The sequence below is a fragment of the Podarcis tiliguerta genome (assembly GCF_965153285.1).
Source record: "Podarcis tiliguerta genome assembly, chromosome: 11".
Lineage (NCBI taxonomy): Eukaryota > Metazoa > Chordata > Lepidosauria > Squamata > Lacertidae > Podarcis > Podarcis tiliguerta.
This window is the reverse complement of record NC_139544.1, coordinates 57,388,484-57,416,363: the sequence shown is the minus strand read 5'-3', so window position 1 is coordinate 57,416,363 and position 27,880 is coordinate 57,388,484.

The following is a 27,880-nucleotide window of genomic DNA, read 5'->3' as shown; positions in this document are numbered from 1 at the left end:
TGTCATGTGATCAGTTATGTGGGGTGCAGCCTCCCCAATATTTTATTGAAGTTGACACCCTTGATGGTGGTTGTCACCAACCACCAGGGGAGTCTTCTGAGTTCCACCAGCATTGGTGTAAGTCCGCTATACAGCACTTTGCAAAGCGTCCTCTCAAACTTGAAACTGGCTCTGCTGCAACTGAATGACTCTTCCCGGAGCTGGTAGAAAACTTTGGAATGACTACAGTAACAAAGTGACGAGGACACCTAACTGACTTTCCAGATGAAGCTTCTCCAATTAAGAACTAAATTTATTTACCAGCCTACTGTATTAGCACAATCTAGTCCCACTGGAATCACTTAGTTCCAGGAATTATTGCTGAATACAAAAGCTTGGATAATCCATCATGAGTCAGAATTGTATATCAAACCGCCTAATTAAAGTTCTTCCCTTAAAATACAATTACATTTGCAGCTCAATCCGCAGAATTGGGCTATGGTGGTGAAACAGAGCAAATGATTGTGGTTTGTGTAAGCACGTTCGCTTACCTAAAGGTAAAGTCAAGATTCCCTACTGTGGGTTATGAATGGGTGGAATGGTCTTGATCCAGTTTCATAGGTCTTGACCATCATTATCCCCTGCCTTTTGTTGTTGTTTTTTTTGGGGGGAATCCCAAAAATTCTGCATTCTTTCATAGACATTTCAATGCTAAAAGGACTACTCTCACCTAGAGCTCATCTGACTAATGACAAAAATGTCATCTGTCTATCCCCTGACCTCCCCCACCCCCCATAGAGCAGGGTTTCCCAAATATTGACCCCCCACCCCTCTCCCTGGGGTTTATGGGACTATGGAGAGGCTGAACAAAGACTTAGGGACAAAAAGGGTGCGGAAAAGAAGTTCATGAGGTATAGTGAAGCAATTTAATTAGGAAGTAGGTGCCTTAGAAGTAATGAACGTGGTTTGTACACCTCCCTTGTCATTGAGGAAAATCTGTATTTAATAAGATGATTCCACAATTCATCAGTTTCTCATTTATTTATGTATTTCTTATTTCACATGACTGATATACCGCTTGATTGTAATAAAACCTCAAAGCAGTTTACGGAAAGAGTAAAACAAAAAAATTATCACTTTTAAACAACAAAAACCAGTTAAGAGCAACTATTTAAAACATTAAAAAAATATTTTTTTTAAGAAATAAACGATAAACTCAATGCAAGATTAATGCACATATCAACATTCTGCATGACTGGATGGGTATGCCTGAATATATTTTTTTTTTCTGTAGGTGTTGAAAAGAGTACCTGATGTCATATATATATATTATGACTGAGAATTAATAAATGTCAAATATACATTGGTTTTTCTTGACCTCATTTCATTTACATTCCTACAAATTTGTGTTTGAGTCAATGGTGACTTTATAAGCTCATCAAAGGATCAATGAACTCAGAAGTTTGGGAGATCTTGCCCTCTTGGGAAATCAGCTAACGGTGCATTTGCAAAAGTGGAGGTATGTGGTGGAATAGCTGGAGCCAATGAGATGGAGAAGCATCTTTGCCCCATGTTAACCCTTTCGGAGAGCTTTCAAAGGGGGCTATAATTTTTTCCCACACATCCAGCAGCACAGTTGGCAAATGGGACTGAACTTTTAAAAGATGGGTAGAAGAGGGAAAGTTAGCAAGGCTTTTCTCAAGTAGATTGTAGACAAATACTCTGCAGCTCTGCAGTCCCAACCACACCCTTCCTGCAAGCAGCCCTTTCCTCTCTTCCTTCAGCTAATCTGTAGTCTTAAATACCAGCAGAGTGGTGTGTATGTGTGTGGAGAGGATACACACTCAGAGCAGGGGTAGGGGAACTCGAGCCCGTAGGCCAGTTGTGGCCTGCCGGGCTTCCCCATTGGGCCATTTTGAGTAAACAACTCCTGTTGCCCTGCACATTGCACCTGATAACATACATAAATGGTGTGATGCAATGGTTAGAGTGTTGGAGATGGACCGACTGGTGGGTTGGTGTGGTTGGCGTCGCTGGGCCACACCCTGAGAGCAGGCGGGCGAGCCTCTTGGCCTTGCCGATTGGAAGGTTGGCGGTTCGAATCCCATGACGGGGTGAGCTCCCATTGCTCTGTCCCAGCTCCTCCCAATCTAGCAGTTTGAAAGCACGCCAGTGGAAGTAGGTAAATAGGTACCACTGTGGCAAGAAGGTAAACGGCGTTTCCGTGTGCTCTGGTTTCCATCACGGTGTTCCGTTGCACCAGAAGTGGTTTAGTCATGCTGGTCACATGACCCGGAAAGCTGTCTGCGGACAAACGCCAGCTCCCTCAACCTAAAAGCGAGATGAGCGCTGCAACCCCATAGTCGCCTTTGACTGGACTTAACCATCCAGGTGTCCTTTACCTTTTACCTTTTACCTAGAGTGTTGGATTAGGCCCTGGGTTCAAATGAGCAAACAGCCATGGTGATTGGTAGGTAACCTCATACCCTTCAACATTTCTCTGGTAAAAATAGGAACGTTCATAATAATAATAATAATAATAATAATAATAATAATAATAATATAATGGTACCTTGGGTTAAGTACTTAATTCGTTCCGGAGGCCCGTTCTTAACTTGAAACTGTTCTTAACCTAAAGCACCACTTTAGCTAATGGGGCCTCCTGCTGCTGCCACACCACCAGAGCACGATTTCTGTTCTGATTCTGAAGCAAAGTTCTTAACCCGAGGTACTATTTCTGGGTTAGTGGAGTCTGTAACCTGAAGCGTATGTAACCTGAAGCGTATGTAACCCGAGGTACCACTGTAATAATAATAATAATATTTTTTTTACTATTTATACCCATCCATCTGACTGGGTTGCTACTCTGGGTGGCTTCCAACATACATACATACATACATACATAATAAAACATTAAGCATTATAAACCTACCTATACAGGGCTGCCTTCAGATGGCTCGGGTGTTGGATAACACAGTACCCTGCAACATTTTTTTGATTAAAATAGGGACATCGTAAGGAAAAGCGGGACATTCTAAGATCAAATCAGAAACCAGGACAGCTTCTCCAAATCAGAGACGTCCCTGGAAAAAGGGACACTTGTTGGGTTTGTAACCTTGGGACCGTCACTGTTTCTCTGCCTAACCTACCTCACAGGGTTTGTGATAGGGATTCAAAGGAGAGCCTAGGAGAACCATATACACCATCCTGAACTCCTTGGAGGAAAAGGTGGGACAGCAATGTAATTATAATAATATACGATATATACAATATCTTTATTGTCATTGTCCTTGTCATATGTGGGGCAGGCAAGGGTGTGGCTCTGCTGAAAGGTGCACAGCCTCTGAAGCACAAAGCAGGATTGGACTCCTGCCCATCAGCCGATGCACAGAGGAGACTGCTTTGCTATACCACAAAGTGCTGCGGCTAGACCAGCATTGTCAAGGAAACGGCTGCTCTAGCCGTGGCACTTAGTGGTGGACCTGCTTTGGTGGGTCACACCAAAGTGCTGGGGGGGGGGAGTGGTGGAGGAGGAGGAAGAGGCAGGTTAAAGGGGAGAAGGAAGAAGGTGCGTACTAGCATCTTATCCCCCCCCCATAAAGCACTGGCTATGGCCCTTTTCCAAAAAAATCTGTCATCTGGATCTAAAAACTGGTGGCACTCAGAATCTGCTCAACAATTATATTTTCCTAGGGGTTTCATGACCTACACCTACCAGGCTCCATTCATGATCCACCAAGTTTCCCCTGATGGATGCTACTGGATTTACCTTGACTCTTGCCATGCCTTGCTTCAGTTTCCCCCTATAAGCCGAATATGTTTCAAAAACTGGCAACTGCATTCACCCATATAAATCCTCACTTGCCAGGGAAGTCATATAGCCATGAATGCACACAGGGATACCAGCCATTAAAAAACGATCCGTTTGTCCTGAAACAGGGCACAAAAGAAATACCAAGCTTAACTGAGTTGCGGATCCAGCTGCGTGGCATTTCCTATAAAAGCTGTCAAACGCCTTCTTAAAATTAGACATGTGTGCTCAATGCCTTCGCTGCATTTTGGCTCTTAACAGCTGCCATGTCCAATTCCACTGTGCCTCCCATTTGCAAAGCACTCTGGGCTCTTTTGGAACGAAACGCACGGTCAAATTGAAAGACACTATTATCCCATTACCCAGAGTGGCCTTGCGTACAAAAGCCCAGCCTCTTTCCCAGCAAATGCCAGGCGAATAATGGAAATCGCAGCAATGTCTTTCAAAGCTCTGTGACTTTGTTTACTGCTCCCCCCCCCCCTTATTTTTTTTTTTTATATTTTTTTCAGAGGCCAGGATGGATCCAGTTGAACCCAGGAAAGATGAACTTCCACCGAGAGAATGACAAGCTTTCAGGCTTTTATTTTTTTATTTATTTAAGCCTCCTCAACCCCTTTGGCAAGGGACTGGCTGGGAAAATCTGTTACCATGAATGCCATCCAAAAAAACAGTGAATTGCTTTAGCAAGGAGTATGATAACTTCTGCTGCCCTGGGATATGTTAATTTGAGCCAACTGGGGAGATGCCAGCTCACTGCCAGGATAATGGGGCATTCCAAATGCCAATCAAGGTCCTTTTTCTGACTGCCTTAGGGCATTTTGGGGGAAAGAGAGCAGCTTTAATGGGACTGAATGGGGCCAGGGTTCTCTTCCTCCATTAAACAGAGCAAATAACCTTTGAATGAAAGGGGGTGGGGGCAATTTTCTATGATTTCCCCAGTTAATTTGGCATGCTATCCTGCTGACACAACAGAGGCTTCCTTTGCGAGTATAATCACGCTAAAACAGAAATATGAAAAACAAAGAGAGACGAGTTGGGGGGGGGAGAGAAAACAAAACAAAAAGCTAGGAGTGAAAGATGCGATTCCGTGGAACAGAGACAAAACACTCTCAGAATGTATGTATGCCACATCAGCCTGCATTCTGGATGTACGGAATGGGAATGACTCATTTTATTTTATTTGCTTATTTCTATAGGAACTGATGAGTCGCCTTTCTAAACAAATAGCCGAGGTGACGCAGGGGAAATAAGAACAGCTGAAAACAGTAATAAGACAAATCAAAGATAAAAATGGATGAATGATCAAAACATAAAATGGCCTAGAGGTACAAACATTAAACAAAGCCACAACAGCAGCAGCAGAGGAAGCCACAAACTGACTGCAGGATAGAGCCGGTTTTGGATCTGATTCTGCGCCAAAGTTTCTTTGACAGGATTCATTGCAGGGCAAAACTGACTCACGAGCAAGGGACCTGGGGTAGAATTAGAATGTACCCACCAATTAGACCATACTCTTCCTCAGATGAAAATAGGGAAATTTCTCACTCCCCCAGCTGACCCTCTTTGACCCCCCCCCCATTTTGCCCCTTCCCTGTAGAGTACTTCCTATCAGAAGCAGAGTGAGTGCCAAAATAGTGAGTGCAACAAAGAAACACACACACAAACCCCAATAAATGCATTTTAGACAGGGGCAAGTTTAGACGCGGATGCACAAAAAAAAAATGGGGGGGTCCCCCACCCCACTCACAACACCATTTAAATCAATTTCTGGTGGCAGATGATGGTGATGATGATTTAATAAATAAATAAATATCTGCTACCCTTCATCCCGAAGGAGCCCAGGATGGCAACCAACAAAACATTAAAACAAAGTAAAAACAGCATGTTAAAAGAAGCAAATAGCTCCCAAATGATGCTGTGGGATAAGGATGGAGGAGTTCAAAACTAGAGATGGAGGAGGAATCACACACAAAATTTGCATGCATCAGAAGACCTCTTACACTGGGAAAATGCTCAGACTAAAAAAACACACAAAACACTCAAGGAGGCGCAATAAAGGTAAAGGGACCCCTGACCATTGGGTCCAGTCGTGGTCGACTCTGGGGTTGCGGTGCTCATCTCGCTTTATTGGCCGAGGGAGCCGGCATACAGCTTCTGGGTCATGTGGCCATCAGGACTAAGCCACTTCTGGCAAACCAGAGCAGTGCATGGAAACTCCATTTACCTTCCCGCCGGAGCAGTACGTATTTATCTACTTGCACTTTGATGTGCTAGGTTGGCAGGAGCAGGGACCGTGCAACGGGAGCTCACCCTGTCGCAGAGATTCGAACCACCAACCTTCTGATCGGCAAGTCCTAGGCTCTGTGGTTTAACCCACAGCGCCACCCAAGTCCCTAGGAGGCACAATACTGACTCTTTAATCCCTTACTGGGGGTAACCTTAAGAGCTTGCATGCAAAAACAGAAGGTGAGAACAATGTACAAAAAGAGATGTATGTGAATAATATTGTGAATTCCTTGAATTCCCCACATGTTTGTGCTCAAAAATTCAGTGTAGGCCAAGCCATTATGCCCCCGTTAATCTTTGGAAAGGTACATGACGCCGGAGCATTGCATTGGAGTGGTTGGTGGTACTGATGCAAATTAGAGGTTGTGCACTGAAAGATTCTTCATGGTAAAACAGAGATCAGCAATTTAATGAACTGCATTTTAATATGGTAGATTCATTTGCTGCTGTCAGAAAATTGTTCTCTTCAACACACTATGAAATTTCTGAGTTATGCATAGCATGCAAAATGTTACTCTTTACATTCCCAGCACTTGGTTACAATATGGCATACCAAGCTTGCCACAAATATGGTTTTCTGCTGTCCACATTGGATATCACCTATTGCTGTTGTGTTTTACTTCTGTGAAAGAAGAGGAGCAAGAATATTATCAGAGCCATTGGGGTGGTTGGAAAGGGGGAGACTTCATTTACACTCAACTCAACAGTGCATTATTATTATTATTATTATTATTATTATTATTATTATTATTATTATTATTTGCATGCAGCTTAACGATGCATGTCAGTGACCAACAATATCATACCAGTTTTACAAAGTTTCTGTGCATCAAAATGGCAAGCATGATGTGCAGCTAAACTATTGGCAGTCTGTCTTGTGCAGGTGATGTATCACAGCTATTCAGACCTCCATTCCACTTTATACAGAGATCTGGACTTCTGAATGGGGGGTATCGTTCAGAATTAGGCTGAATTTGAATGATGCAGCAGATACAGTGTGCAACAATGATGTAGCTAAGCATTGCAAACCTCTCGTATATGGGTAAGTTTCCCGAGCATGTAATGCCACCATTCAGAAAGGCAGAAAACTGTGGGGCAGATTCCATGCAGTCCTAAATCATGCTTTTAAACTACCTTCACCAGCTGCATGCTATATTATATACAAAAAATAAGGCTAGAATTATTGCTACAGTTGACAACAGGCCAAAGCTAGATCATGATAAAGCTCTCTCTCTCTCTCTCTCTCTCTCTCTCTCTCTCTCTCTCTCATTGGATCTACACTGACCTATTTAACGTTATTAGAACAATATTAGATAGATCATTCTAAAACATCACAGGGCCACAGGGCATACTTGTAAAATGAAGCGTTTCTTACCTTTCTGCCCCCCCCCCCCCGGTGAAAACAGTTTTCCTTCTTCCGGTTGCTCTGCAGTGCCCTCTGGTGTCACATTTTAATAACACATTGTGAACATTAAAAGTTGGGTGTCATGTGTCCATACGGTTATCAAAACAATTCCTTAACACTTCCTTAGCATTAAAAACCACGAGTGTAGATCTGCCCTCTGTGTGTGGGTGTGTGTTTCTTGGGCATTCCCTTCCTTTGTGATGTATCCTGAAGAAATGAAAAGATGAGACTCTCTAGGTCAGGCATGGCCAAACTCGGCCCTCCAGATGTTTTGGGACTACAACTCCCATCATCTCTAGGTAACAGGATGAGTGGTCAGGGATGATGGGAATTGTAGTCCCAAAACATCTGGAGGACCGAGTTTGGCCATGCCTGCTCTAAGTGATAGATAATAATGCACCATTCATTTCTACAGGAGTTTAAGACATACTATAATTGCCTAGTCTCTCACATTAATAACCCCAGTAATCTACTGGCATAGGAACATAGGAAGCTGGCTTATACAAAGCCTATCCAGCTCAGCATTCTCTATACAGACTGGCAGCAAATTTCTTGGAGATATCAGGAATTGAACCTGAGACCAACATACAAGACGTATGCTCTACCATTAAGCTATTGGCTGTTTCCCATAAGAATGAAATGCATGGGTTTGCGTTCAACGAAATCCTACCCAGAGTAGAATGAATAGCCCTAAGATAGCCATGTCCACTAAGTTCAGTGTGCCTACTCTGAGTAGGACTAGTGTTGAACACCACCCATGGTCAGTACAGTGGTACCTCGGGTTAAGAACTTAATTTGTTCTGGAGGTCCGTTCTTAACCTGAAACTGTTCTTAACCTGAGGTACCACTTTAGCTAATGGGGCCTCCCGCTGCTGCCACGCAATTTCTGTTCTCATCCTGAAGCAAAGTTCTTAACCCGAGGTACTATTTCTGGGTTAATGGAGTCTGAAACCTGAAGTGTCTGTAACCTGAAGCATCTGTAACCCGAGGTACCACTGTAATAGTAATGAAACCATGATAAGCCAGTGTAAGTTTCCCCCCACTTAAGTAATGACATTTTCCAAAGTGAAGCAAGTGAGTGGGGAGAAATAAGGCTCTGCTAAAAGTATAATACAGGGCTGGATGAAAGTGCAAAGCTTGCAGTAGTTATTTATTTCAATTTTTATTTTGTTCCATAAACGTGAATAATTTGCTTGGTAGGACAAACCAAACCAAAAAGATTTCTTCTCTCCCCCCCCCTCCTTTGTTTTGGCTGAAACCCAATTAGCTTAGAAATATATTCTTGCCCCCTAAGGAGTTTGCCTGAGGTCAGATATGGGATGGGCTAAGTTTAGTGGAGTGATCATGAAACAAAAATGCACATCCCCTCACATTTTGCGTCTCCAATTTATTATGTTCTGTCATTACGAGAACACAGAAAATCATAATTTAAGCTCCCCTGTGCATCCCAGTGGCAAAATTTGTGGAGAGAACCTTATCACAGACACTAATTTGTTTGGCCAGCAAATTTCTGCGCCTTAGCTTTCTTTCATTCACTGAGCACAGCACAAAGAAACTTTGCTTCCTACGGTAGCTTTTGAGAAAGTGCCCTGACAAACAAACATAGCCAGAAGCTACAAATGACAGGGGTGCAAAAATCCATGCACTCCGTATCTGTGGTTCTGGCACATCCGGGTATGTGGTACTGAAAACAGCAGGAAGCCATTGGCCTGCTACAGCAAACTATTATTATGTTCTTATGTTCTTATTGGATGCCCATGAGTTCTAGTTTTTGGGTTGCCTAACCAGTGGGCTGTGAACACAACAACAACAGCAATAAAAAAAATATTGAGGGCCCAATTTGACCTGCAACTCCCTAGAAAGAATCACCTAGCTTAGTGGGAGAAATGAGTCGCATTTCTCCCCTGTCACTTTAAATCGCCTTTGCTTCTTGCCTCCAACTTTCCTCCTGGGCTTTAGTGGCATATTGAAACGTTAACATGTAAAATCTCTGCATCTGTTGAGGCATTTGGCCGGAAAAGCAAGTATGTCAATGACTGTCCCTTGCCGCCATCACACATACGGATTTTTTGTGTTCGGCTCTGCCATCTGGTACTTAGACCTAGATTTGCTCCACATTGAATAAGGACCATCCACCATATCATTCACCTTTCAGAACGTGGCGGCCCTTTTGCAGAGTCCCGCTTTGCAAATGGCTACCGTGGTGCTTGGGGTGGCGGAGGCGAAAGAAAATGTCCCTTTTTCTGGAATAAGCCAATTTAACAGCCAACCCAAGTCTGCAGGCAAACAAGCATCTCTCTGTCTGTTTACAAGAAGCAGTTGCAAAAGCTGATCTCTCTCTATCTCTCTGTGTGCATGTATTTTGGGAGGGCGATCCATATGCAGCGTTCAGCAATAAAAGCATTGCCAGTGTATGCTGGTATCGTTTGCACATTTTTGAATTGTAAACTATCAGCTGAGTGCAGCAGCATCTGAAAAGGCCACTTAACAGTATAATGAGAATATGGGTTAATTTTCCTGCCAGGCCATTTCCCTCATTTGCTGCAATCTTTGTCAGGGGAGTAGATTAATTCAGTGGCATTCGTTTTTCTTCGTTACTATTTTTGTCACCAGAAATGAGGTGCTGGGTTCTTTTTCTCTTTTTTATGGCCTCCTGTGCTAGCATGGAGACAGCTGTTGATTCTGGGTTGACTCTTTCTGCATGTCAAATGCCTGCCTTGCTTGCAGCCCTTGTCTGGAAGACGCGGTCTTAAGGGCCTTCTAGGGTCTGGGGTCAGGAGGAGTGGTGGTGGCAAGAATCTCTGGGGTGAAACAGACTGCTAAGATCAGCCAAGATTTGGCCAAAGAAGATGCTTAGATAACTTCTTCTGCTCTTTATGGTGAGACCATTAAAGCATGCAGGGAAAAGGACAGAGAGCAAATGGTTTGCATGACGATGATTTCAGGTTCAGCTTCTGGAATCTCTACGTAAAGCTGGAAAAGACTCCTATACAAAACCTTTTCTGGGTTTTCCTTGCCTGGCCTTGGCCTAACTTATCTAGACTTGACCCAAACTGACACCAAACATTTAAAGCACTATGATACTACTTTAAACAGGGATTGAGGATTCCTCAAAGAATTCTAGGAGCTGTGGTTTGTTAAAGGTGCTAAGAGTTGCTAGGAGACCCCTTCCCCTTCCTGCACACAGCATCAGTTCTCAGAGTGATTTCATAGTCAATTCCTCTTTCCAGTGAGCTTGGGGAACTGTGGCTCTGGGAAGGGAATAGGGATGTCCCAACAAGTCCCAGCAAACTACAGGTCCCAGAATTCTTTGGCCAAACAGTGATAAGAAAAGCAAAATTGCTTAGAGCAAACCGTGCTTTTAAAAGAGGTGAAGCTAGAGTCACCATTCTTTTTGTCCCACCCTCAGCTGGTTTCCCATATTTTGGGAGTGCTACAAAAACCTGCAAGTTTCAAGCAGAAGACAATTGCATCCTTTTCAATGCTCTGTACAATGGTTAGCCACCCCCTGCTTCTACCGTTCCTCCTTTTTTTTATCCCCTTCTTTTCCTTCTTCAAAAATGGAACAAGCCTCTCCCTGCCTTTCACACACCCTTCCATTGATACTTTGTCCAGCTTTTTCCATTACATGAATGACTCTCCATCATTTTTTCCTATTTGCATTTCTCCCGCTCCTGGTGACTGCATCGCTACCTGATGAGGCAAAACTACTGGACCTTGAAGCAGTTCTAGATTGCTAAGATGACATCCTAGTAAATCCACATTTGAAGTAAAGCCTAATCAAATATTATTAGCTGGTGCGTACCAAAGCAACCTCCCCAGAGTGTCTATATTATAAACTTTCATTTTTTTCCTAGAGGCACTAAGTTTTCATTAATAAACAGCTGGATGCATTTCACCTCTAGTGTAAGTTCCACAAAGTCACAGGATCATAGGAAGTTGCCTTATACTGAGGGCTCATCCTCACTTCCACTTGTCTGAGAGGTTTTCTGGTTCAGTATTGTGGCCAACTCCGAAGAGGCTGCAATCTACTCACAGAATTAAAAACTGGCAGATTCAGGTCAAAGTTGCTGAACTTTTTCTTAGCGAGGAAGAAAGCCCCAATTTTGGGGGGGTTCATGGCTAAGCTGCTGGCCATTTTAAGGGAGAAAGAGGAAACCCACTCAGGGAAGCAAACAGCCTCACTGAGTAACCACTGTCATCTGTTCTGCAGATTGTGCAACAATGGAGGGCAGAGCGAGGGGGCGGGCAGGATTCTTTTTAAACAATGCTAAGGAAAGGGATAGTGATGTATGGAAGTGAGAGCTGGACCATAAAGAAGGCTGATCGCCGAAGAATTGATGCTTTTGAATTATGGTGCTGGAGGAGACTCTTGAGAGTCCCATGGACTGCAAGAAGATCAAACCTCTCCATTCTGAAGGAAATCAGCCCTGAGTGCTCACTGGAAGGACAGATCCTGAAGCTGAGACAGCAATACTTTGGCCACCTCATGAGAAGAGAAGACTCCCTGGAAAAGACCCTGATGCTGGGAAAGATGGAGGGCACAAGGAGAAGGGGACGACAGAGGACGAGATGGTTGGACAGTGTTCTCGAAGCTACCAGCATGAGTTTGACTAAACTGCGGGAGGCAGTGGAAGAAAGAAGTGCCTGGCGTGCTCTGGTCCATGGGGTCACGAAGAGTCGGACACGACTAAACGACTAAACAACAACAACAACAAGGAAAGGGACCCAGCGATCAACTCCAATCTACCTAAACCTCCTGGGAATCTACCAGTAGATCGGGATCGACCTGTTGGACATCCCTGTTCTACACTGACTGGCAGCAGTTCAGACAGGTTTCACTCATCCATTCCTGGACATGATGAGTATTGAACCTGGGACCTTCTGGATTCAACAGATTCTATGTTGATGAGTTTCTGCCTTTCCCAAAAGAGTTACATCCCAAATCTATGAGACCTCTGGTTTATATCAGCCATCTCTCTAAGATCAGCATTTCACCCACTGTTCTTCCTCACTGCCTTTATAAATTCATACCTTTCAGGTCTGTTCTTAACCTGAAACTGTTCTTAACTAGAGATGTGCTTACACTAATGGGGCCTCTTGCTGCCACTGTGCTGCCGGCACACGATTTCCATTCTCATCCTGGGGCAAAGTTCTCAACTCGAGGTAACTCTTCCAGGTTAGTGGAGTTTGTAACCTGAAGCATTTGTAACCTGAGGTGTTTGTAACTCGAGGTACCACTGTATAAGAACATAAGTTCAGCCAGCTGGTTCAGGCCATCTAGGCCAGCATCCTGTTGTTGTTGTTGTTTTCAGTGGCCAACCTGATGCCCGTAGGAAACCCACGAACTGGACATGAGCACAGCAACACTCTCTACCTCCAACAGTGAAGGTAGAAGAAGATATTTGCCATGGATAGTAGCCTTCTCCTCCAGGAGTTTGTTTAATTCTCTTTTGAAGCCTTTTGAGTTGGCCATCACTGCCTCTTCCAACGTTCAGGTGCTTTAGATGTCCATGAATTTCATCAGCAAATATTGTAGCAAAGACCTTTAAAGCATGAATGGGAACACAAGGAAGGATCCAATCCTACCATCGTTATTATGGCATCAGTGGTGAGTATCCTGTTTTCAGTTTTCTTTCATGGCAGCCCTGATGCGCTGCTCAAGCAGGAATGTGGAAACAAAACCTCTGAAATTCTGGAACATCAGCAGATGTTTAGGCATTTCAGCTTTCTGTCACAGAATTTAAAGTTTAACAGCCCTGGTTCAGGTGCAGTGAAATAGAATTTACTATAGTCAATGGCTGTTAGTCATGAACATTATGTCATCTCCAGAGTCAGAGGCAATGTGCATCAGAATGCCATTTGCTGGGAATCATGAGGATCAGATCCTGCATAGAGGCTCCCCAGAAGCATCCAGTTCACCGCTGTGAGAACAGAATGCTAGACTAGATAGGACTTTGGTCTGATTCAATAGGGTTCCTCTTATATTCTTACTATCAGTGGTGCACTTGAGGCTGGAAGGACACTTCAGTATCATACAGGGAGAATTATGTCCATGCACATTGAGAGGTTGCATTCAGAAGATGTATATAAAAAAGGCATTTGATGGTGGAAATTATGTTTTGCTGAAGCTGAGATGCAGTGGAATAAATAGATAGATGATCGATAGATGATAGATAGATAGATAGATAGATAGATAGATAGATAGATGATGGATGGATAGATAGATAGATGATAGATAGATATAGATAGATAGATAGATAGATAGATAGATAGAGATAGATATAGATGATAGATAGATAGATAGATGATAGATAGATGATAGATAGTGCATCAGCAGCTCTTATGTGAGGAATTTTCTGTGCAACAAACCAATAGGCCGAGAAGCTATAAATCTAAGCTGTTTCCTAACTTCTTAATGGGAGGGAAACACAGCTTTGGCCCTAGAAACCAAGACTGCTTGTGGTTGTGACTGGGGAGGAGGGAGAACTCCAGCAAAAGGACTTCTAGAGCTGGAGAAGGTTTAGAAACAATGGAAGCTGCCTTATATTGAGTCAGATCATAGGTGCATCTAGCTCAGTCTTGTCTACACTGACTGGAAGCAGTTCTCTGTCAGCTTGATTCTGTTTGAAGCAACCACAATATGGTGCTTGGTTGGACCAATCTCTGTGTGGAATGATTTATTACCACAGCACATTATACAGCTGCTTAAGATCATTCTCGCTGCCTGTTGTCAACATCTCCTTCAGCAAAAGAGCCGGGCGTCAAATCAGATGCAAAGGCTGCCATTTGCCCGGCTCTGCTTTGAAGCGCATGTCGAGGACTCGCTTCACGGAAGAGAAGGACGTTTGCCAAAAGTGATTCACTTCTGAATCATCCCGCTGAACTTTTCCAGGACTGCCGCTTCGGTCATTGCAATGTGAACTTCGGAGCAGCGTGGATTTTATATGCATAGCACTGTCATAAATAAATCATAGGGAAATGTAATGAGAAAATATGTAGCAAGAAATAAAGCAAACCCCTATACAGAACATCAACAGCGCTTTATAATTCAATTCAGTCAAGGGCTGCATAAGGGGAGGTGGGAGAAGGGAGAGAAAAGACGGGTGATTTGTGTGTTGTGTATTATGGAATTTCGAGAACCGGGCAAGTTTATTGCAAGCTAATGTATTATTAAAATGTAGATGGAACCAATTAAGAAAGCGCATTTCAAATTTCAAATAAATAAATAAATCATAGGTCACCGAGGATCGAGGAGGTGTCAGGGACTGAAGTCAAGGAGAATTGCCGGCGCTTCATACCTCTCTGTTTCTGAGCCGTTGATTACCTTCATGGGGTAACTTTGCTGAGGAGGTCCTTTTTTCTTTTCCAGATTTCAAGGGGAGAAGAAGGGCAGAGCCTTTTCTTATGACAGTGACATTTGCTTTGAATTTAGGAGACGTTTCTACAGACAAGTGTTTGTGTGTGACCTTGGAGGAACCTTAGACCTCCCAGGGCTGGCTTTACAGTGGTGCTATCCACAGGGCTTCCTGGAAGACCTAGTTCCAACTAGGCTGGAACATTCGTGGTCTCAAATCCTAATCTAATCTGTCTCCAGTGTAGTCGTGTAGTCTTACAGCCAAAGTTGGCTTCCAAACCTCTGCTGTCACCACCCACTGCTGTCATGTTCCTAGTCAGGGCCGGCCCACCCGTGAGACAAGGTGAGGTGATCTCCACAGGTGGCAGGACCCTGTCAGGAGTTCAGCCTACACTCGACTAGGACCCTGGCAGAGACACATGCCCAACTGGCATGTTCTCTCCCTCCTGGTCTTTCGTGCGGGAGCTTCAAAAGCTTTCTTCTGCCCAAACATCACAGCGACTGATGCCAACCGACACTGGCACACTTAGGGATCCGCAGAGTTTACGCATCATGTGCATGACAGACCTCAGCAACTCAGCATTTTGGCTAATCTGCTTTTATTTACATATAAACACACACAGAGCACTGCAACATGGCTCCCTCTCTCTCTAGCATCAGACAGCAAAGAGAAAAAGAACAAAGGACAATAGTCCCACTTCACGGAACACAGTAACACAAACATCCTGTCTCCATCACTTCCCACTCTGTGGAGTCAAAACATACCACATCATGTGAAAGACAACAATCCTATGACTGCAATCATGGATCAGGAATTCTAACAGACCCAAAGGGGGACTCCAATATAGATCTTCACTTCCCCTTTGTTTCTGATTTCAATCTTTGTTCCCGATCTTGATCTCTACTTCCCTGGTGGGGAAGGAGGCACAATTCTGTGGTTCACCTCATGTGCCTAAATGTCTATTTTACTATTTTTAAGGCTTCTTATACCATCTGAACTGTCCAAATGGTTCTGAAAGTCAAACGGACGTAGGCTGTAGGGCATGAAAATGTTGGTGCAGTTACTCTAACTATGGTGACTGACTTCTATCCTAAATGTAACTTCTATCCTAAATTTGGATAGAAGAGAGTCACAAAGTTAAATTGGGATAGTAAAGTAAAGGTAAAGGTACCCCTGCCTGTTTGGGCCAGTCTTGCCAGACTCTAGGGTTGTGCGCTCATCTCACTCTATAGTCCGGGAGCCAGCGCTGTCCGAAGACACTTCCGGGTCACGTGGCCAGCGTGACAAGCTGCATCTGGCGAGCCAGCGCAGCACACGGAACGCCGTTTACCTTCCCGCTGGTAAGCGGTCCCTATTTATCTACTTGCACCCGGAGGTGCTTTCGAACTGCTAGGTTGGCATGCGCTGGGACCGAACGATGGGAGCGCACCCCGCCGCGGGGATTCGAACCGCTAACCATGCGATCCTAGGCGCTGAGGCTTTAACTCACAGTGCCACCCGCATCCCTTAAATTGGGATAGGGATGGATTAATCAACCTGCTTCTCACCCATGTTCTATACAGTTTCAGCACAAATCTTGTGATTTTAAAAAATATATCTGTACAGGAATTCACACTTAAAAGCACATTTTAAACATAGTTTAAATAGTTTTAAAAATAAATAATTTTTTAAAGGTTTTTTATTTTGTTTTGGAGATGAGACCTGTGACAGAATGTTTGGGAAGGGTAAAGACCAAGATATAACTAAGTTTCAATCCACAATTTAGTCTGAAAAGAGCAGATCGGGTCTATCTGCTAAACCTTGCATAGGATTTTTTTTAAAAAAAGTTTTTATTTTATTGTGTAAATTCAAAAAGTAACATATGATAGAATTTACAATGAATATTGAAAAGACCAGAGAAGGTCACAAAACAAAACAAAACAAAAACAGTAATAATTTCCCATTTTGATAAAATAGTGATCATCTTCTGTTCTATTATTCTACATTTGTATCTTTATACATGACTTCCCGTCTGAACCCAATGTATATACCTTTTTAGAACACCAATTGTGCTAAAATAAATTTCATATTTCAATAAAGTTCTTCATATACCTAAAGTCCTTTTTTAAGTAAACCTTATCTCTTATTTTATTTCCCACATTATATTATATTATTTACACAGAAATCATTCAAACGCTACCATAGTTGCCACACCATGATTGTAATTCTGTAAATATTTTTTAAACACGTCCCATTTTTTGAGTAAAGCATTGACTGAAATTGCCTCTCAGTCTGTTCGTCAATTTTGCCATCTCAGCATATTCTAGGTGTTTATTTAGCCACTCTGATTTAGATGGAACTTTATCCCCCTTCCAATTCATTGCAATCAGGGTCCTTGCGGCCAAACCCTTGCATGGGAATTAAGAGTTGTCAAGAGACACCCATTCACCTCACAGAGTTGCAATTCTCAGAGCATCTTGTGAAGAAGGATGGGTTGTTAAACCACCCTTGAAACAGTAGCTCTGCAGGGGAAATAGGGTTCCCCCAACAACTCTCAAAGGTCCGTATATTTAAAGCTATGGTTTTCCCAGTAGTGATGTATGGAAGTGAGAGCTGGACCATAAAGAAGGGTGGTCGCCGAAGAATTGATGCTTTAGAATTCTGGTGCTGGAGGAGACTCTTGAGAGTCCCATGGACTGCAAGAAGGACAAACCTATCCATTCTTAAGGAAATCAGCCCTGAGTGCTCACTGGAAGGACAGATTGTGAAGCTGTGGCTCCAATACTTTGGCCACCTCATGAGAAGAAAAGACTCCCTGGAAAAGACCCTGATGTTGGGAAAGATGGAGGGCACAAGAAGAAGGGGACGACAGAGGACGAGATGGTTGGATAGTGTTCTCAAAGCTACCAGGATGAGTTTGATCAAACTGCAGGAGGCAGTGGAAGACAGAACTGCCTGGCATGCTCTGGTCCAGGGGGTGACGAAGAGTTGGACACGACTAAACGACTAAACAACAGCAACAAAACAACTCTCAACACCCATGACAAACTGCAGCTCCCAGAATGCACTGGAGGAAGCAGTTACTGTTTAAAATGATATGATACTGCTTTAAATGTATGGTGTCAATGTGACCCTATTCTATGCTTCTGTAACAGAGTACAATATTGTCCCATCCAATGAAAGCAGCATCTCTTATTCTGTCCACACAACCATCCATTCTCCATTCCCTCCATCTCAGGAATAAACATTAAAGAAGACTCAAGAGAATACAGTTACTTCTGTTCTGTGAGTTTAGCAAAATATTATGTGAAATAGCTCCAGGGTTCTATTTTGTCCTCTCCTCCCCACTTCCAGTCTTCTTCTTCCCTTCCTTTTTAAAACTCACTGTTAATTTACCCCCCTTATTTCCATATTCAAACACTGTGACATTTCCCTGGGCTATAATAGCAGGAGACTTCTACACCCACCCCCCCAAAAAAAGAATTTTTAAAAACTTACAAAGGGAAGAGGAAATACAAATTTCTGGAGGGCAGAGCGGGACAAAGAAATGCCAAATTTCAACTGCCTAAGGGAATCTGTTTTTCAAACACTCTTTCTCAAGGGAAGATATTTTGGCATGGAGATTTTTGAGCAGCAAGTTAGATGTCATAGCAAACAATCTTTTCAAACATAGGGGAAGTCTGCCTGTCTAACAGGTGTGTGTCTTTACCCTCCACTCATATATATATATATATATATATATATATATATATATATATATATACACACAATTTGTAGGTGTGACTGGTGATCATACCACACAAATCTGGTGGTAGGTGAGGTCCAATGAGCAGCTAAAACCATCAAAACATAAGAACCGCATTGTTGGTTCAGAAGATGGTCCAACATCCTTAATGCAACTGTTACCCAACAATGAATGGCCCCATTAGATATAACCCACTACATTTTTTAAAAAAATATTTTTTATTGAGCAAATTTAACAAATCAAATTATAAATCAATATAGCCAATTATTCTCCCCCTTTCCCCCCTTCCTCCCTCTCCAGAGATTTCCCTCAGCTCCCCTCTCTGATTTGTTTATACGTGTTATTCTCTGCATGTTGTAAACTTGTACATATCATTGCCTTATCTATCATTTTGTTGTTGTTGTTGTTTAGTTGTTTAGTCATGTCCGACTCTTCATGACCCCATGGACCAGAGCACGCCAGGCACTCCTGTCATCCACTGCCTCCCGCAGTTTGGTCAAACTCATGCTGGTAGCTTCAAGAACATTGTCCAGCCATCTCGTCCTCTGTCGTACCCTTCTCCTTGTGCCCTCAATCTTTCCCAACATCAGGGTCTTTCCCAGGGAGTCTTCTCTTCTCATGAGGTGGCCAAAGTATTGGAGCCTCAGCTTCAGGATCTGTCCTTCCAGTGAGCACTCAGGGCTGATTTCCTTTAGAATGGATAGGTTTGATCTTCTTGCAGTCCATGGAACACTCAGGGCTGATTTCCTTATCTATCATATGTTCTACTAATAAATTTGTAGATGTTTATTCAACACCTGCCAATGAGTCCAAATCATTTTGTTGTCTTTTTAGATAGTTTTCAAAAAGTTCCCATTCTTCCTTGAAGTCACAGTTGTCCTTCTCACGTAATTTATATGTCAACTTTGCCAACTCCGCATAAGTCATCCGCATAAGTCATCACTTTTTCTTGCCAGTGTTCTTTCATTGGGATTTCTTCATTCTTCCATCATTGTGCTTACAAGACTCTTGCCGCTGTTGTGGATTACATAAATAGGTTCTATTTATTTTTCTTGGCAGGTCTTGTCCTAAAATCCCTAACAAAAATTCTTCAGGTTTTTTTTTACAAATGTCATTTTGAACATTTTTTTCAATTTGTTATATATCATCTCACATTTTTTTTAAAAACTTCTCTACTTTCTCACCACATATGATACAAAGTACCTTCTTTTTCTTTACATTCCCAACATGTATTTGACCCAGTTTTGTACATTTTTGCCATTTTTACTGGTGTGATATACCATCTCAACATCATTTTAATATAGTTTTCTTTCAAAAGAGAACAGTCTGTAAATTTCAAGTCTACCTTCCACAACTTTTCCCAGCCCTCAAATTGTATATTATGTCTTATATCTTGTGCCCATTTGATCACAACTGATTTGACCTCCTCGTCTTTTGTTTCCCATTCTAGCAGAATATAGCCCACTACATTTTGAATGAGTCGCTGCCTTTTTGTAATGAATGTTGAACATAGGAGCCTGCTGGGTTAAAGCAATGGCCCATCAAGGATAGCTCAGTCAGCAGAACATGAGACTCTTAAATCTTAGGGTTGCGGGTTTGAGCCCCACATTGGCGCAAAATATTCCTGCATTGTAGGGGGTTGGACTAGGTGACCCTCAATGTGCCTTCCAGCTCAGATGTCTGTGGGCAACCCGTGAGCAGGATCTGAGAGCAAAAGCACTCTCCCCTCCTGTCGTTTCCAGTTACTGGTACAGTCATACCTCAGTTTACAGACCGCTGAAACCCGGAAGTACTGGAACGGGTTACTTCTGGGTATCATCAGTTGCGCATGCGCAGAAGCGCTAAATCAGGCTTTGTGCATCTGCAGAAGCGTCAAATCGTAACCCACGCATGCACAGACGCACTGCTGCGGGTTGAGAACGCTGCGGGTTGCGAACATGCATCCCGCATGGGTCACATTCGCAACCCGAGCATCCAGTGTATTCAGAAGCATTGCTGCCTCTGTAATTATAATTGGAAACTATGGTAAAACCATAGTAACGATCATATCAAATTGTGAGTGTGTGTAGGGGGAAGCTATCTGTTGCTGAACTCTATTTCTTTCCATTTATGCTTTGCTATGAGCCATCACACATTTCCCTTTTCTGCTTTCCTCCCCCTTCCTTGCTCCGGCCTGAATTAATTAGCTGGAGGCCAATCTCAAAAACGGTCCTTTCTTCATTCCTCACTCTATCATTGCTTTCCACAAAAGCACCTGTGGTGAGATGCTGGGCTAAGCCAGTTGTAGATTAAATACACGCCCCCTGGCTCCCGCTTATCTCCTGATTTCTCTCTCCCAGAGATGGAGAGGATGGATCGAAATGGGGAGTGCGCCTCCTGGGAGAAGGAGCAGCATAGTGCTAACTGGTTTTAGATTTGCTGGAGGAGAAGCATAGGGAACCCAAGCCACATCCATTAGGAAGCATATTAAAGGTAGCAGTGATTTGGCTACTAAACTCTACTATTAATCCCCCAAAATGCAGTTGAAAGAGAAATTTGTTTGTGTGTGTGGCGTTTGCCCTCCTAGGTGTGTGACATCACGCTGGTTTCATAGGAAAAGAGTTAACTAATTGTAAAATGACTAACCAATGGGAACCCAAGGAACAGAGTTAACTGTGTATAAGGTTTAAGCACAGAGGGGGTTTTTTGAGGAGAGAGTTAGAGTTAGGGTGGTTGAGAAGACAGTCTGGAGTTAGAAGAGACAGAGAAGATAAGTCTGTGGGTTGGGCTAGTCTGGGGTGAGAGAGTGAGAGAATTTGTTAAGAGGAGTCAGTCAAACAGTTGAGATAATCAGTCAGAAGGTATTAGGAAGGTATAGGCCGGTAAAGAAACTAAAGTTAAGAAACTTACAAGAATTTTATCTGAGAAACCATAAACTTGTTAATGTTTGTAAAACAAACTTGTTTTTTTTGTTCACTTTTAACAACTGTCTGGACTGAGTGTTTTACCAGAGAGTAACTGATTGGTGGCAGCGGGGAAGTGAGCACAGTGGTGGCGCTGTGGGTAAAACCTCAGCGCCTAGGACTTGCCGATCGCATGGTCGGCTGTTCGAATCCCCGCGGCGGGGTGCGCTCCCATCGTTAGGTCCCAGCGCCTGCCAACCTAGCAGTTTGAAAGCACCCCCGGGTGCAAGTAGATAAATAGGGACTGCTTACCAGGGGGAAGGTAAACGGCGTTCTGTGTGCTGCGCTGGCTCGCCAGATGCAGCTTGTCACGCTGGCCACGTGACCTGGAATTGTCTGTGGACAGCACTGGCTCCCAGCCTATAGAGTGAGATGAGCGCACAACCCTAGAGTCAAGACTGGCCCGTACGGGCAGGGGTACCTTTACCTTTACCTTTACTAACTGATTGGTGGCAGCGGGGAAGTGAGCACAGTGGTGGCACAGGGATCAATAGACCATTAAAGGTCCGGAGACCCTGTGTGATCGCCACAGTGTATACAACCATGAGGAACTGAGAGGAAAGTTTAAGATGTCAGCTGCTAACATTCAACAGACAAACACAGGGTGCTGCTAAGGTTAGTGCTTAAACCCCTCAATGACTCAGGAGTGCTCTGATGGTGTTTCCTGCTTGGCAGGGGGTTGGACTTGATGGCCCTTGTGGTCTCTTCCAACTCTATGATTCTATGACTTGATCCCAAACACCTGAGAGACTGTCCTCTTCCCTGCAGAACCTTTCAAGTGTGAAGATCAACTTTGGAAACCATGCTGTTCCCCAATTTGCAAGTTGATCATGGGCATTTGATGAGCTACTAAGGTCCCCACCCACTGGAATAAAGGGAGATGGGGGCGGGGAGAAGTTATCTCCTTTGTGGTTCTTCAGGTTGATCTGTGCAATCGTATATGGTTTTTGTTTAATGCATTCAAAGAAGAAATGATGCATCTTTTGTCTTTCATCACCCCCTCAGTGCCTTCTTGTTCAGTGGCATTCATTTTCCCTTGACAAGCTGTGTTCCATTTCCTCTGGGGATGGCCTCAATTGAACTCAGAGCATGCTGAGGATGTCTCACGGTTTTCATGCTGCTTTCTCCACCTGTCTGCTTCTGATTCATTTATGATCTCTTTAAATGAACATCTGGCGCAGACGGGTCCTATTGCTCTTCTGCCACCGGACTTTCGTTGTAGTTTGGGAGGCATGAAAGGAGATGGGAGGGGGCGGAAATAGGAAACAACATTTGGGAAGACACAGGTGTGCTCATCAAGAATTGGGATTCAACAGTTGTGGGCAAGATCAATAATTTCCTAATTATCCATCAAGTGCTGAGGTCCATTTGATCCTGACAAGATCAGAAGAATCCCATTCTTGAAAAGGTCACATCTGAATAACAACATAAGACCAAGTTCTCTGCATTAGATGTAGGGCAGGGGCTAGTAAGATGGTCCCCCCTGACATTGTTGGACTACGACTTCCATAATCCCTGACGATTGACCATGTTGATTTGGGACTCATGGAAATTGTAGCTTAGCAACTTCTGAGAAGGACCACTTTGGCTACACCTGGTATAGAAGTGATGAAGGATATTATCAGGACTAGTCATGCATATTACTGGGAGTAGGCACAATAAGGTTCAAACAGTAGAGTGATGAAAGTCCAGGGCAAGTCTGATATCAAAGAGAGGGAATCAAATGTAGCAGAGGCAACTCACCAAAAAGATTAAGTTAAAAGATTAACACAAGGTCAAGAATCAGGGGGGAGAGGAGTCCATGGCACACAGAAGGCAGTTATAATTTGTGCTGCATGAAGTCTGAGAGGAGATATGATAGCCATCTTCAAATATCTAAAGGGCTATCATATAAGAAAGAACTTCCTGGTGGTAAGAACTTTTCGACATGTGAATGGACTCCTTTGGAAGGTGTTGAACTCTCAGGACTTAGGAGGTTTTTAAGCAGAGGTTGGATGGCTATCTGTCATGTATGAACCGGTTGAGATTCCTCAACTAGGGTTGGACTAGATGACCCTTGATATCCCTTCCAACTTTACAATTCTATGATTTTATAACTCATGTTCATGCCAATGCTGCTGAATGCATCCATGGCTTTATACCAGTCTCTGCGCATACTCACATTCCTTTGAGAAAAGGAGAGTGGATGAGTCATGCTCCAGGCATTTAGCCTTGGACTGTTTCTAAGTCATCCAGTGCAGCTGGTGTACTAACTCTAAACAGAATCCAGACATGGTGGATGGGCTACCAAGCATTTAGTTCAATTTCACCCATTTCACCCCTGAATTATACCAGCTTACATGTAGTTCCTACACAGCCACCCATCCAGGCACTGACGAGACCAAGAACAGCTTGGCTTGAGCAAAATGTGTCTTCACACTATACCTTTGGTGCTTTTACATAAGGAACTACTAAATGCACCTGGAAATTAACCCTATGTAAAGTCCTATGGATATATTGATGTCTTTTGAAACTGTTTATGAACAGAAAAAGCTTCCTGGTAAAAATCTAGACTATTGGTCCATCTATTTCAATATTTTCAAAACTGACTGGGGTTGTTTCAGACAGGAGCCCCCCCCCCCCAGCCTTAGCTGCAGGTGTCATAGATTGAACTCAGAGGCTTCTGCATAAGATAGACTGTGTTGTGTTGCTGAGCTAAACATGATTTCAACACTCCAATACCATACGATACAATAGTCTTTATTGTCATTGTCCCATACAGAACAACGAAATTGAAAAAAATCTACATCATACATTCACAAACCAACAAGCCTGCTATCCCAGCTATCCCAGCCTGGTTAGCCCCCTATAAACTCTGATACCCCATAATTAAATACAATATACTCCCACAGAGACTACCTTACACTGTGTTTAAAACCGAAATCACATTTGGATAGAAACTGTTTCTCAGTTATAACCCTGTACCTTCCTTTCTTATAACCCTGTACCTTCTTCCAGAAGGCAAAAGCTGAAAGAGATCGTTTCTGGGGTGTGCACTATCCTGCACTAGCTCCTCAAGATTCCTCAGATGTCTGGCTTGAGGGGGGTCCTCAAGTTCAGTTTTAAAGTTTCTCCAGGCGACACTTGTGTGACAAGTTGAATTTTGCCTCACATTGAGTTCCCCCTCCATTTCTTGAGTCATCAGGTGTGTGCATGTGTGTGTGGATATTTCTCATGAGAGCATAAGAGGAGTCCTGCTGCATCAGGCCAAAGCCATCTAGTTCATCATCCTGTTCTTAGATTGGCCAACCAGGATGTAAGTGCAATACTGATTCCTAGTAGACCATTGTTTCCCAAGCTTCAGCCATTTTCAGACTAGAATTCCTATCATCCCTGACCATTGCTCTTGCTAGCTAGGGATGATGGGAGTTGTAGTCCATAAATAGCTGGGGACCCAAGTTGGGGGAACACTGGCCTAGACTGTGCTGGGAGGAGAAGCTCTTGCCTTCTGACCAGGGGTCGGCGCTGTGTGGCTTCCCTGATTTCATCTGTGTGCTATGATCCGAGTCATCTAAGCAGCTCAAGGCCAGGAATCTAAGCCCTCTGCATCCTCTCAGAGGCCATGTTGCTCTTGATGTGCTGCTGTACCTCTCTTAAGTGACAAAAAGACACATCTTGCCAGCCTACTCTTTTCTCCACGCAGGAGCCTGTTGCCCGTCCCAAAAAGAACAGCCAGGAGGCAAATGGGGAAGGATATGTAAGGAAACGGGAGTTAGGGGAGGCTTTTCTTGCTCTTCTGTCACCAGGGCCCTGCATGATGTCAGGAGAGCTTCTTATGGTTTCTGAGCTGCTTTATCAGAAGGTCAGCTGTGCCCCCAGGCTTGAGTAAGTGAGAATCAAATGGCTTAGAAGATAAAAAAGGGCCTGAGAAAATTATTTGTCTTGTTATGTCAAAGCTTCGGTGGTGCAGGGAAGAAGCAGCTTAGTTTCAATGCCAGGCTTAACAGAATAAATTAGGGACTGAGTCATGTTATAGATTAGCTAGGGGAAAAAGTTTGCCGCTCCTCACTTTAGGTTCAGCTGAGCAGGAATCTAAATGTTCTCCGGAACAGAGTGAAGCACAGGCCTTCTTTGTTCCTGTGGACAGTGGCAAGGGAGCCACTTCTCTGTAGAGCATGGCTTGTCAGAACTGGAGGTGACTCTCCTTTTCCCTTTTCTTGTGAGGAATCCTATTCAGAATAAGAAAATTTCCCTTTATAAAAGGGAAATGTTGACAGCTATGGTAGGGGCACCTAAGTGGGAGGAACATAAAGTGAGGGGTAGGATGCTGAAGCATGCGGCTCCTTCTCCCCTTTCCAGCGCAGATGTGGGTGGATTGAATGCTGCTTTCCTAGACCCGCATGGATCCACATGAGATGTGGGGTCGCAGGTGGCACTGTGGTCTAAACCACCGAGCCTCTTGGGCTTGCCGATCATAAGGTTGGCAGTTCGAAACTGCGTGATGGGGGTAGCTCCCATTGCTTTGTCCCAGCTCCTGCCAACCTAGCAGTTCAAAAGCATACCAGCACAAGTAGATAAATAGGTACCACTGCGGCGGGAAGGTAAATGGCATTTCCATGCGCTCTGGCACTTGTCACAGTGTTCCGTGCACCGAAAGTGGTTTAGTCGTGCTGGCCACATGACCCAGAAAAGCTGTCTGTGGACAAACGCCTGCTCTCATGGCCAGAGAGTGGAGATGAGAGCTGTACCCCATAGTCAAATTTGGACTGGACTTAACTGTCCAGAGGTCCTTTACCTTTACCTTACCACATGAGATTTTCAAGGGGACATTGGAGCCAACTCCTAGGACATCCTTCCTTCCTTCCTTCCTTCCTTCTTTTGCTTTTAAGGCACTATATTTGGGGGGAGGGTTTGAGTCTCCCCAAAAGCAATTTACAACCACATGAAACACAAATCCAATGACAAAACCAATAACTATTTTAAACCTCCATTTATTTCCAAAATGTGCAGACCAGCAAACCATAAGACAAGAGGAAGAAAATAAACCAGCTAGTTCTCAAACAAGACAAGACGAAAGCCAACAACATTTAGCTGGCAGATCTTAATTAGCCACAAAGGCCACGCTAAAAAAGAAAAAGTTGTGGGGGCTTGCCTGACCTCATTTGGAATCCACAACTGAGCAGCTACTTGTGAAAAGGTCCTGTTCTGTGTACCAATGGTTGCAGACAGGACACAGGACCCTGTTGCTTTGCTGTTAGTTTTTCCTAAGAATGAATTTAGGAAAGGGTGAGAGATATTCTATGAAGGCTAATGTTGGGATTAGTGTGTCAGTCCAAGGGAAACAGCAGGCTGCAAGATGGAGATGGGGACCTCGTGGCCCTCCAGCTGCTGTTAGACTCCAACTCCCATTTGCCCCAGTCAGAATGGTCAGCACTGGTGGGAATTTTAGGCTGATTCATAGAATCATAGAATTGTAGAGGTGGAAGCAGCCCTAAGGGTTATCAGCTTCAGGGCATAGATGGATCCAGGGATTGCAGAGTCTGTGAGTTTGTCAGAAGTCAGGTACTCGGAAAACGATGAAATATTTGTAGGGGGAGGAGAAGAGAGCCTTAGTTGCCATCTTCATCAGGAGCCGGTGAAAGTCAAGTTCTTTTTAAAACAGCCCAAGTGCTGGAGGCATTGAGGAATTGATCGACTTATGGAGGAGCAATCTGTTTCTCCCAGTGATTCACATATGTACCAGGAGTAAGAAGAAGTTAGACCTTGGGTTACTGCAAACCAATTTCTAGGGGACAGTCTAGGCCAGCTGATTGGGGATGGGCTATAGCTCAACAGCAGTCCATCTGCCTTGCATGCAGAATGTCTCAGGTTCAATTCTCAGCATCTCCAGGTAGGACTGGGAGAAACTCTTGCCCGAAACCCTGGCAAGCTACTGCCAATCAGTGTAGGAAATACTAAGCTGGATGTACCCAATGGTCTAACTCGGTATGAGATAGCTTTCTGTGTTGCATTCACCTGTGATATTTATTGCACCCATTTGATTGGTTATAAGGCTAGAGCACCTGTTCCTTTTACATGGAAACGCCTGCTTCATCATGGAACTGAGCCTTTTTTTATTGATACACCACCATGTTGCACTAAATTTATTTCACACCAGTGGACAAGCTATGGCACAACATCAAACATCATCAGACACACACTTCTGTTCCCCTATTATTTACCCTGTGCCATGCCAAAATACCACCCAAAATTTCACTATATAAGCTGTGGTGGATTGATCCATGAAAAGCACAACAAACTTGCAATGCAAAGATCCAGAGGTATTCTGAGTTTCCAGGGTTGCAAACAGATTATTTTTCCAGAAAACTGTGAACGTGGATGGGAGTGCTAAAATTC